The 12,550-nt window shown below is 39.5% G+C and overlaps 1 protein-coding gene across 1 annotated transcript in view; it reads left to right on the top strand.

The window, feature by feature from the left end:
• The window catches only part of NSMCE2 (NSE2 (MMS21) homolog, SMC5-SMC6 complex SUMO ligase), a gene marked incomplete at its 5' end in the record, with an annotated part of 131,072 nt that overhangs the window by 13,407 nt on the left and 105,115 nt on the right, over positions 1-12,550 (top strand). The window lies entirely within an intron of this gene.

The following is a 12,550-nucleotide window of genomic DNA, read 5'->3' as shown; positions in this document are numbered from 1 at the left end:
GTTGAGTTGCTTTAGTCAGTCCTGATGTAAGTCACACTTTCCAGGCATTGTGTAATTTGTGCTGCTTTTTCTTTGAAATACTGAAAGAGCCTATTGAAGGAAAATGCAATTAACAGGATTTAGTCTTATGCTTGTTGATCTAGAAAGAGCCTTTGCCCAAATTATACATTATGTGCCATATAAAGATAGGGATGCATCTGCAAGATTGTCAGCATACAATCAGTCCCTTTAAAAAAAAAGTAATATAAAATCCCTGTACCCTTCTCTGCATATTGAACTAGGTTCTGGCATTCATCATGAGCATCATACAGCAAAACCTTCTGTGTAGGGCATAGAGTAATAGCCAGGTAACCTGCCATCACTCACACTGCTGCCCCAGCCACCCTTTCAGGCATTATTTGCATTAGGTTAGTTCCCAAACTGTGCGCTACAGAGCAGTTACTATCAATGACTGGTGAGTTTATGTCTCCTTTGTAATTGTTGTTTCAGTTAGGGTTTTTTTGGCCTTTATGTCAATAAAAGATAATCAACAGCCATGAGTCTGTTAGAACTGTTACTATATAAAAGGATGGGAGAAAGTTGGTGGTGACCCCCAAAGATTGTGATCACCAGGAAGATATCACTTGCTAATAGAGAGAGAGTCAAAAAGCAGGCTAGCAAGTGCTCAGGGAAAAAAACAACACGAATGGTGGAAAAGCTTGAGGAGGAAGAGCAGGGGAGAGGACCAAACGGTAAGGAAATGCGTAGTGAAGGAGAAAGAGAGATAAGAAATAAACAAGCCACAGCAAAAGAATTAAGCAGGACAGTACGCTGATTGTGCTCTAGATGACGAAAGATATTTAAATGCCTTCCTAGTGATGTTTTCCATGTAAGCAATTTCTGTAGTTTCCACAGAAGTGTTAGCTTTTTCAAATGGGAAGAGTAGTTGGCATGTAAATCAAAGGAGGACTGGTTCATGTGGCTGAAAATGAGAAGAGAGATGTAGTCTTTCTGATTAGTCTCACTCAGAGTTGTTCAGGATATATGTGTGTGAACCTCCTTACTTTTCTGACATTATCAAGAAATGCAATAGATGCTCTGAAATATGCATGTGCTGTAGCACTCAGTGGAAGGTGACAATCTCAAACTGCTCCATAAATTACCTATCATGAACTTTCTTATTAAAAAAGACTTAACAAAAGGAGCCAGCTGGCTTAAGGAGAAGGTGGCAGATGAAAAGAACACAATTCAAAGAAGTGTTCACACATTAAGGAAGTATTTTAACAGGCTTTCCCCAGACTGTAAGTGGGAATGGAATTATACATTGCATGTAAATGTCAAGTGACAATAATATCTTCTGAGTTAAATCAACCTTGCAAACTCTTTCCTATTTTTCTTAAGCAGATGAATAAAGTTTAACTTGTGATTTCCTTACTAATCATCTTAGTAAGCAGTGGGTGAGTAGACTTTTTACTGTATGAGTAGATTAATGTGACATTTTCACAAGACTTTTTTTTTTTAAGTTTATTACTTGTGGGTGTGGATCTAATCCACAGCTGTTTTTTGAGTGAATTAGGTATGCCAGATTCTATAGTTCTTCAGTATTTTTAGATTGAACTTTTATCCATGCGTTGTTGGAGATGTGTAGTCTGTCCTGATGTCTCAAGGTAATCTCAAGGTAATGAAGACTTCTCCACTGAACATACTTTAGTGCACAGATTTGGCCCAGTCACTTTTATAGAAAACCAGGTTTTAAATTGAACAAAATTCAAAAGCATATCAGTATAAAGGGGAGAAAATTCTCTCAACTAGTATGTGTCAGCTACACAAATATCAAGCATGGTCACATGGCTGTGAATTTAATTTATTTTAATAACACCATGTCTGATAGCTATCTGATAGTTTACCAGTTCTGTGTATGTATTGAACACAGGGAGCCTTCTGCTTCTTCCCGTCTAGTTACAGAATAGTTCCACACTCAGTTTCAATTTTTATTCCTGTTTTTTTTTCAAAACAGCCCTTTTAAATGCCATGAGGCCCCCACAAAGCTACTTCTTTCCTACTATGGGCAAAGATAATGGTGTTATCTAAAAAACATGCTGAGAGACCATCATCTGTGGTGTACTGTAAGCCATCAAACAAATTCCTGTTTCCTCTCAAAATCATAAATATTTGTGCGTATGTGAGAGACCCAGGCAATACAGAATTGCATTGCCCTTTTTTGCACAGAGATGTACATTTTCCACATGATAACAAAGTAGCAGCTCCTCATAGTAGGAGAAATTTTGTATGAAGTTGGTGAGAAATGAAATTCCAGCAATGGAAAGATTTAGCTCTGTCACTTACCAGTATGCAAGCAAAAGAATGAATGCCACATACCAGCGATTCATGCCAACCAGGGGAGATCTGCCAATTCACAGAAGAGGTTTTATGCAAAGGAGGCCTGCTGGAGGCAGAATGAACTGCTGGTTTTCATTATGCTTGCAGTTTGTGTCCAGTCTTTGCCTTTGCCTTGTCTGTGTAAGAGGATTAGGTTGTGGGTTGTTTTTTTTGTGTTAGGGTCTTTTTTTTTTTTCTTCTTTGGTCATCTTGAGAAGTTATGGGCTCTGAAAGTCCTAGCTTTAGTACTGCTGCAAGGTTAGCACTTCGAGTGCAATATTGAGATGCAATTCATGCTGAATTCCATGTTGTGTGTGGTGAACATCACTTGACCTTCGCTTGCATGTGAAATTGTTTTCTAGACTCCTTTAGTTTAACCTTGGTTGTGTTCTGTCTGTGAGCTCTCTTCATACCCAAAGCATATGGAAGTATCTACGTTTTAACAAACAATTAATTTAGTAGAAATACACATGAGTATCATCTCCAAACCTTCCCATTTCTGATAATCTAACAGATCAGTGTTTCTGATTTAAAAACCCCAAAATTTCCATTGTTAGCTCTATATTACGAATCTGATGTATCTTTTGTTTATTCCTTTAAGTATGTGGACCTGTGTCAGCTCTGTTATAAGGCACATCACTGTGCTGTCCACAGTGGTGTAGAAGGTGGAATTTAAAAGAGCTGACTGTAAAACTGGATTGTTTTTCCACCCTGAGCTGCTTGGTCCTGCAGCAACAGCACGGCTAGTGCCCCGGCTAGTTAGCTGAAGTCCACCCTTGCTCTGTCTGGAACTTCCAATTTGGCTTCTCTAGATTTTGAAGTCAGTAGTGCTAAGGGTTGTAGAAGCAGAAATATAAAAACTTAGGCTGGGAGAGCATGTGGGTTCAGAGAAAAAAAAAAAAGTTAATTTTGGAAGTATCTAATCAAAATATTTGACATTTAAAAACCAGACATTTTTTGGCATTTTTCCTCTCCCAGCTGTTTTGTTTTAGGTCAATGCTAAAATTTGAGCACTGGAAGAGTGCTCATTTGTGTCTGCATGAAGCTGTTGCTGTTGGTTGTAGAAACTTAGTTTGGATTCTGTGGGTTTTTTTTGTGTGGGAATATAACTGAACTGAGCTGAAATAAGTCAGTGCTGGATTGTCTTGAAGTGAAGTCTTGGTCTTACCTTCCTGTTTGGTACGTGTTCTACTGCTTTAACTTGCACTAGAGTTCATGCACACTGCAGTCTGCTAATCGGGCTTTGCTTGCATTAGAAAGAACAGCTCGCTCGGTTTTAGTGGGACCAGTTTGTTGAGCAGTTCATGCACAAGCACCAGTACTGACACCCGTGAAGCGTGAAGGAGTGCGCAGTGAGGGACCGGGAGCGAGACTGCCTCTACTGAAACTGCGCTCTCCGTCGCTTTGCGAGGTGACTCTCCCATGCTTCTGTCCTGCGTCATGGCCCGATTTGCTTGGCCAGGCCATTGATGATGCACCATGGGACTCCTATTTCTTGTGGTGCCACGTGCAGCATGGCTGGTCCGTGCAATTAGGTTTCGAATCGGATATATCTGTGCCAGACTCGGATGTTATGGCAGCTTGAGCCCAAAACCAAGATAGAATGTTTCAGTAAATGCAGCTATCTGGTTAAATAAGCTCTGGTGAGGGCTTGTTAGCTTGGTCTCTGATGTGGGCTGCCTCCAGTTCTGGACAGAGAAGTAATGTTTCTGAGAATTTTGAAGGTCTTGGGTGGAAAGCGTTTATTTTCCTACTTTTACTGATTTTTTTTTTTTTTACTTGAATATCTTTCCAGACCATTTCCCATTTCCCCCAAATGGAGGAAATTCCAAGTAACTACTCCATTTAGTTTAATGAAGGTGCACTTTGCATGAGCTTCTCTGAGATGAGAAATATAATAGGTTCATTAACACACAAGTTTTTCTGTGAAAAACCTACTGGTATTGTTTACTGCTGGATAATAACAGTCATGCCTTTTATTAGGGACAGACTTGCAGTAAAATATTTATTTTTCCACCTGTCAATACAATTTAAAATAAGAGAAGACTTGGTTATTGACAACATAAAGCAGTAACACTTGAACTGTAAACAAAACAGGGGTGGATTATCTCTGTAGAATTCTAGCGTGTAAGTAGAGATCTTGTGTAATAGAAGAAATTATGCTGCTTAAAAAAAATTCTAACAAGTTGGAAATGAACTTGTTGGAATCATTAAAAAATCATTAGAAAATCATTAAAAAAAAGATTTTGCTGGTATTCCTTTCCAGTGGAAATAATAGATAAAGCAGCCTGTGAACCTTTCATGGAAATTGTAAATGCCCATTAAAAGTTTTGAAATAAGATACATCATTTGAAATAGCAGTTTTAGAAAGTGTTCTGAGGGATCAAGAGTAGCAATTACACCTTAACAGATAGTTCATTGTTCCTTGTGAGGGAGAGTATTTCAAGAAAATTTTTGCCCAAATTCTAATGTTACCATGTCAAGTTCTGAGAGGAGAAAGCGGGTAGGAGGAGGACAGCAGAAGACTCCTTGTTTTTAAATATTCCCAGCCACCCATCTCTGGTTTTGAGGAAGACGAGCTCAGCAGCAGCTCGGGGCTCTGAACCGTGCTCTGTTGTGTGGTGTAGACATGCCCACGCCTCCACTTGTTAGTCATAGGAAAATCCTTTCTCATTGAAAGTATTAGTGAATGTTGTTTTCAGCCTTAATTTCATCATGTGTTGAAATCCACTGAGAGGGATATATATGTATATGTTTAGGAAAATAGAGGGAGTTTTGTTACTTATTTTATGAGAAATTGGTCAGATTTCTGTGTGAAGATAACATATGCTTTGTACTTGCTTAGAAAATACAGGTGTGGTTCCTCTACCTTTTTCTTGGCAAACAAGTTGCCTTAGGAGGTTATTCCCCCCCAACTCCACCCTGCTACAGTTTGCCACCCCCTCAATTGTGCTGGTACAACTGTTTGTATATCTACACTTCAGATTCAATTACTGGAATACCGTGGTTTGGTTTTTTTTGTTTGTTTTGGTTTGGTTTTGGAGGATGGAATGCTATTTTTAGCTTGGATTGTTTCGTTAATCCAATTTATAGTATAACCCTGTTAAAAGTCATATTATCCTAGCTGAGGGGCAGCAGAGGAGGAACAGAAGAACAGCAAGGAGGAGTGCCTGGGGAAATAACCTCTGAAACTCCCTTTCTTGCCAAAGAGAAGGTACATGAACCTCAGCCTTGGTGCGTTCTTGCTGCTTGTCTGTCAGTGTAACTTCTGTTTCTGTTCTTGGGCTTGTGGATGGCGGCAGTGTTGAGGAATGCTGATTCACTCATTTGTTGAACAGAGCACAGGAGTGCTGGATGGATATCACCATAATGCCAGGAAACTGATACAGAATTATGACAGAGAACTTGAATTGCTTCTCTAAACTGTTGCATCTTCTAAATGCTTTATCCTCCTTTCAGTGCTCCTGCTTACTAGTTACACTGTCTTTGTTAACCTCAGAGTGTTTTTCCTGCAAAATTAAGTAGGTGTTAATTGGTAAAATAAAGATTAACCTCACTGTGACCTTGGAATTTACTAAGGAGAAAAGAGGTGCTGGTCAGGTGCTGGTCTCTTTTGTCTGAAGGGAGGGAAGTAGCCTGGGAAATACATGGGCCTTAATATTTAGTTATGCAAACAGCCATTTTTGTTTGGGGAAGCGTGTACATACTGCCTGTCTTCATGTCTTGGTGCTGTATGTGTGGCATGAAACACAGACATTACAGTAGCAAAAAATACATAGATAGGATATAAAGACTTTTTTCTCTTTCTGTTCCATAGCAAACTCTGTTTATCTGTATGAGAGATTAGTTGATGTCTTTTTATTCTTTGGGTGCCTCAGCCTAAATGAAACCATCTCTATTTGTGTTAAATAATATTTTACTTTGGATTTTATACAGCAAAGCACGTCAGCACATGTTGGAATGCTTTGCTAAATCAAACTTTCTATGAGCACCCTGTTTATTTCATTAGGTATTACCTCAGTGTCGATAGGTGGTTGGAGGTATTGCCCTTTACCTTGCAGTCTGTTTGGATACTCTGGCAGAAATATCTGGTAAGATAGGTCTTTGTTACTGCTCTTAAGTCGAAACTGGGATCATTATGACTTTTTAGCCTTCCCCTGGTAGTCTTTAAGAAAAAACAAAGTACTGTAAGGAAGTTGCTTTCAAAAGCACAGTTGGCCTAGTTCTGCTGGCAGTGGAGTTTAAGGGAGTTTCACATTGAGCAAAAGTTTCATGATTACTTTATTATAGAATAATATAGTAAGTTATTTTCAAAAGTGGTTAGTAATACTGGGTGCCTCAGCTTCTCTGTGCCCACTCTGAGATGACTCCGTTTTCAGAATGTGTGCAATAACCACTTGCTGGAAATGCTGGCCCCTTGAGACGTTTCAAAGTGGGCATTCAGCAATTGAGATGTTTCAAAGTGGGCATTCAGACCCTGCATAGTCTGTTTCTGTTGAAATCCTGACTCTCTCTACAATATAATGTACTTGGGTTTCATTTCCATGGGATTGGCAGGAGCCTCCTGGGTCACTGAATCTTGTCTCTTCCCATTTGAGACTGTCATAGCCTACAGGGAAATTGCTTGTAACACAAGATGTTTTTTGGTTTTTGTTTTTTTTTGTCAGGAGTAGTCTGTAATCTAACAGACACTCTTGGATCATCTTACTTTAAAAAAAAAAAAGCAGGGAGAAATGGATAATTGAAGATTATTTTCAGTTATTTGCTGAATAAAACAAATGTTTAAATCCTGACTGAAAAGCACTGCCCTTTCCTTTGGAAAATAAAACCTCAGAAGACTTGACTTTACAGGTACAGCAAAATGCTTGACCTGAATCTAAGTCTTGTAGTTTGATTTGCAATTTCTTAAGAGAAGACAAATAGAAAATGAGATGAAACTTTAGTAATCACTCACAAGCAATAGTTCTGGTGCAGCTGTGGGCACAGTCAACTATGTGTTCTATGCTGGTTTTTCCTTTACAAGCTCTGGTAGTCCTGTCTCCCACACTCCTCTCACTTTTATTCCTTCTGCTCAGCTTCTTCTCTCATAAAACATAGGAAACTCAGATTCGACTTCTTTCTTTGCTTGAGAGAACTTGAACTCACTTTAAACCATCTTCCAGAAGGATACTGTAGAGACAAGGTTGTTGGATATTGAGGGATATCACAGCATCACAGAATGGTTGAGGTTGGAAGGGACCTCTGGAGGTCATCTTGTCCAACCTCTCTGCTCAAGCAGGGCCATCTAGAGTAGGTTTCCCATTCTCTTATTAATGTAATTTCATTTTGTAAAACATACCTACTTTTCACTGGAGTGCTGGTGTCTAGGTGACAGTATTGGCCTGTAAAATCACTCATGCACACTTGCTCTCTAACTCCATGTATATGAAAGCTTTCTATGCAGGTGGAATGGCTTCGTTAGAGGACAGTGAGGGAAAACCAGCTTGAAATACTCGACAGCCCAGTTAAGGCATTTCCTGAGAAGTTGGAGGTTTCTTTAGGACCAGCTTCAGCAGTAAGTAGCTTCTGACTGTTACATGGAGGGAAATTACTGTGCTGAGTTCCCCTTTACTCCACCAATTTCCATTCCCTGTACGGTTGTTGGCCCTTTAATCAGCAATAATTTTTCTTCTCTTATGAACTGCAGTGATTAGTTCCCTATTCAAAAGGCTCCGTGGACATTTTTGGGCATTCCGCTTTGAACCATTTATCTGGTTTTAATGTGAGGACAGCTGCATTCAGGAGATCAGATTTGTTTTCTCCTGTCTTTTGCTGTTCCTTTGTATTGCTTCTAATTTCTTTTAGTTTAGAATTTTCTGTACTAACATTCGGCTCTTTGCAGCCTAATAAAATATGTTACAGGTCAGGGAGATGAGATTGGAAAGAAATCTCCTTCGGTGAGAGTTTTCTGAGGAGCCATCCATGTGTATGCAAGAGAAAAAGTGAAGATGCACCCTCAGTGCTGCAGAAGCAATTAATCTCCTGTTTAAGTTCCTGTTGGTCTATATAGTCTGGAGGACCATGGCAGGTATATATACCTGTGTGTGTATATATATATACACACACACACAAGTATATATAGGCAGAGGAGGAAAATAAGACACTGGTTTTCTACATAGGTCTGTATCCTTTCACTACTGAGCATATAGACAGTAAAGGGACATCTTGCTACCGTCTTCTCCAAGTGTTTTGTGAATCTATTTTTAAAGAATATGGATTGGTTGATAGTTTTTTTCAAGATGTATTGTCCAACTTGAATTACCAACAGTTTTGAGTAGACCAAAATCAGGAGTGCATGTGGGTGTCTTAGCGCTTTTGGTTTTGAAGATGAAGTACTTGCTAGCAACAAAATGCTTAGCTGTATCCTGAATTGAGAATGTACATTCTCCTCCCAAAGATGGAACTAAATCAAGGAGTTGGGGAGCTTGTGTTTCTCTGCTGTCAGCCATAACTTGAAACCTCCTGGCAAAGTGTGTATTTTATCTGTTGCTGGTGCATATGAAGACAACTGCCTACTATTGCTGTTGCTATTGGCTCAAGTGACAGATGTTTGCGCTACGTGTGTTTTAGAAGTCTGAAACCTACTGTCAAAATTTGTGGGCAATGGTATACCATTCCTCTTCTGCCTTGAATTATGGGAGAGTCTGATAGAAAAAACAGCATGTAGCCTTGAAATTCAAAGCAACCTAATATGTAGTGCATGAGGTAGAACTGACGATGTCCTGTTTTCTTTAAATGGAAAGTTTGACTTTTGTTAGCCAATACTATAAAGATATGAGAGTGTATATATATTTATGTTAATCCATGTTGTCTGTGCTTAAGCATTCATTTTAAGTACTGCTATATTTGTAGGCTTAGAGCCTTCCTGTAATTTCATGGTATTCCAGACTATTTTGTGTTTGAGATAGTCTGTGGTGGAAGTGAATGCTTATATGAGTTGCTGTGTATTGGCTGCAGGACAGCTGTAATACCCTAAATAAGCAAATACCGATGTTGTAACTTTTGCACAGAAAAAGAGGTAGTTGTGAAAAATCTTTAGAAATTTTGCTAACTTGTGGATGTCTATAGGGAACTAAAGTAAATACGAACTCGGATGTTAGAAGGAAATGCAAGTTTTGGATAAATGGGTGGCATTTTAGACAAGTGTTAGTATAGGAAGTATTAAACCAGCATTGACTTGACTCTATCCTGTTATTGCAACTTGTATTTTAACACTGTGGGTTTCATGATATGTAACCCAGCACTGATTAATTACAGTTAGAATCAGCAGTAAGGCACCTGAACATGATCAGTTTGGTTTCTTAGTAGAAATGAGAAATTGAACTCTTGCTAGTGTCTTTATGAAATTTTGTTCTTTAGTATTTAGGGAGACTTTTCAGAATAATATCCCTGTTTCCATTATAAAAAGAGAGAATGAAGTGCTGTGAGCTGGAATTCATAGTCATGGAAGTGTGCATATTCAGCCAGCTAATTTTAACATGATGCACATGCGCCTTGAAAATGAAAATTATGGCCTTGAACTGAGATTTCTGCGAGTAAAAGATACAACATTGCAAAATGTATAATCTCTGGGTGGTGAGGCTAAGGACTTGTGGAGAAAAGCTTACTAAACTCGACATATTTAGCCTAGATAACAAGGAGACAACTACAGTATGCAGCTTCAATGGTATTTTGTGGCAGTAGCTAAAAGCATATGGAGAGAGTTTGGAATGCATTCCTTAGATATGAATTAGAAACAAGACTAGGATGAATTTTGATTAGATAACAGAAAGGCACTGATCCAGCACTTGCAAAGCGTTTGATTTTGCTGTTGAGCTAGGTTGTTGGCCTGCAGAGTGGAAGGTTTGAGTACTTTGGAGAGTTAGCTGGCTTTGTAGCTGGAGTCTGGCTGGAGGGTACTTAGCAGATAATGTGGTCACAGTCTGCTGTAAGAGAGGCAGTGCCTTGAATCCCATTACCATGAATCTCTACTGCCTTCCTCACAACCAAAATAAAAGTAGCAGCAGGTCTTGCAGAGCAGATAAGGGACAATGCCTTTTGAATCTTTCAAAAGCCATAAATAATGATTAAATTTTGATTCTTCTTGATATTATAGTGCTGTAATGGGTTGGTGGGATTTGGGAGAGTAAGTTGTGGGATGGTGGTAAGGAGAGAGAAGTCTTTTTTTTTTTTTCTAATTTCTTGTTGCCTAGTAAGATTGGGTCAACTGGTGTGTTCTGGTCTATGGTGGAGTCTGTTGTAAGGAAACATTGAAGTTGCTGGGATCCCTGCCTTGGTGAGCTATAAAAATTTACATCCCCATAGAGTCACCCACAGCTTCTCATCATTTGCACTCAAGCTTTGCTCTGCATCTGCTCCTTACCAGGAAGGGGTAGAAGTGCTCTTAGCTCATCAGGGAAAGGGAGAGTGTGGTGGGAGCAGAGCAGCCATGCACAGTGGGTTATTGCAGTGTGTAATGTGGGACGACAAGAGATGAGAGTTTTTTAAAAGCAAATTGAATAACCTGTAATGTAAGTTTTCTTTTACATCTTGTTTAGGAGATGGGGAGATGAGTGGCTGGGAACAACATGAGAGATTTCCTCTTAGTTCTCAGCACCTTGGACTGCAGATAGAAAATGGACTCCAGTATCTGTCAAAGAGCAGAAATAGGGGATGGACAAAAATTGACGCATATACAGTCCATCAGGTCTATCGTTATGTCCATAACGCCTTCAAGGGCAGGCGATGATCATGCGTTAGTGATGCGTTCAGCGATTTCCCAGCATATGTAATATACTTCATGTGCATGAAAGAACAGCAGAGAGACTGTTGTCTTTCAGACTTCATGAGACTGAAAACAGGCTGGTGGATGTGTGGAACGATCAGGACACGAAAAATGTAGGGCAGGATGTAGTTACCGATAATGTCCCTCTTGCCCGAACTGTGTTCCACCTTTTTGTTTGAGCTTTGTTTTAATGCATCTCTCAAGTTGTTCTTTATCTAAAGCTTTTTTTAACTTTTTGGAAAGATGACGTTGATACAGCTTACTTATTGTTTAACAATTCACTTCTCTTCCCCTAAAAAAAAAGATTTAGGCCACTGTAGTTTCTTTATGTCATGGATATGATTCATTTTGGCCATGGGAGGAGAATGACAGTTACTTGCTACACAAACCTTTCGTGTGATTCATGGAGTGCCATTTGTGTCAGCCTCGAAGGAGGCACTTCGTATGCTTCCTAGCAGGAAGGAAAAAGAGCATGATCATCGTTACCAGATAGGATATGGAAATCAGGTCAGAGGGAAGGAAAAAGGGAGAGGGAAGTGGTGATTATTCAGAAGAAAGTTGCAGGAATGCCAAGATTCTGTCTGCAATATCCATTCATCTACTTAATGAAAAATGGATACATACCAAGCCTATATATAATTAAGGGAAACATCATGACTATAATTGCCATGTTCACAAAATAGTATGGGTTATTATGTAACTTTTTTGTGTAAATATATCTTAGCACTTCTCCTTCTGTCTCCTGGGTCCATCACCATTTCATGTGGTATGAAGCTCCTATCCCTGAGTGATGTGTTTCAGCAACAGTTTCGGGTTTTGCTCTCGAGCTAAGACAGCAGTATACAATGCTTTATGTTAGCTTTTTGCAGAGGCAGATTTTTGTGCTGTAGAATACTGATGCAGGTAGCAGCCTAGGAAGTACAGTAGCTTGCCAGATCAGAAGACATTTTCCTTTCTTCACAAAAAAGTAATTTAAAAAGCTATACCACAGCTTTCTTCCTAAAAATAACACAGATTGGCTACTTAAGCTGCTTGTAAAGAAGAATACTCCATTAAATGACAACTTCTAATGCTGCACGGCAGGCTTTGGGGATCTTTCACAGCTTCCAGTTGCTTCCAGCTGTTTTCTCTGTATATGGAAACTGCAGGGTAGGAATAAATGGGAATAGGAGAAGTGGAAAGTTATGTTTCCTAATTTCTTAATTTCCTAAATGGGTTAGGGACTTGTGGCTGGCTGCCCTCCCGCAGTTGGCAGTATTTGGTGTGCTACATGCACCTGTGTCAGGAGATACAGCTGTGGCTGTTCAGCCTTGAAGCATCTACGAAGAGTCCTTGTCCAGCTGAGCAGATGCACAGCAATGTTAGAGTGGGAAAGCAGAGGTGTAGTTA

Source organism: Phaethon aethereus (genome assembly GCF_964289735.1).
Source record: "Phaethon aethereus genome assembly, chromosome: 2".
NCBI classification, from domain to species: Eukaryota; Metazoa; Chordata; class Aves; order Phaethontiformes; family Phaethontidae; genus Phaethon; species Phaethon aethereus.
The sequence above is the reverse complement of the archived record's forward strand: the minus strand, read 5'-3'. Positions and strand labels throughout refer to the sequence as shown.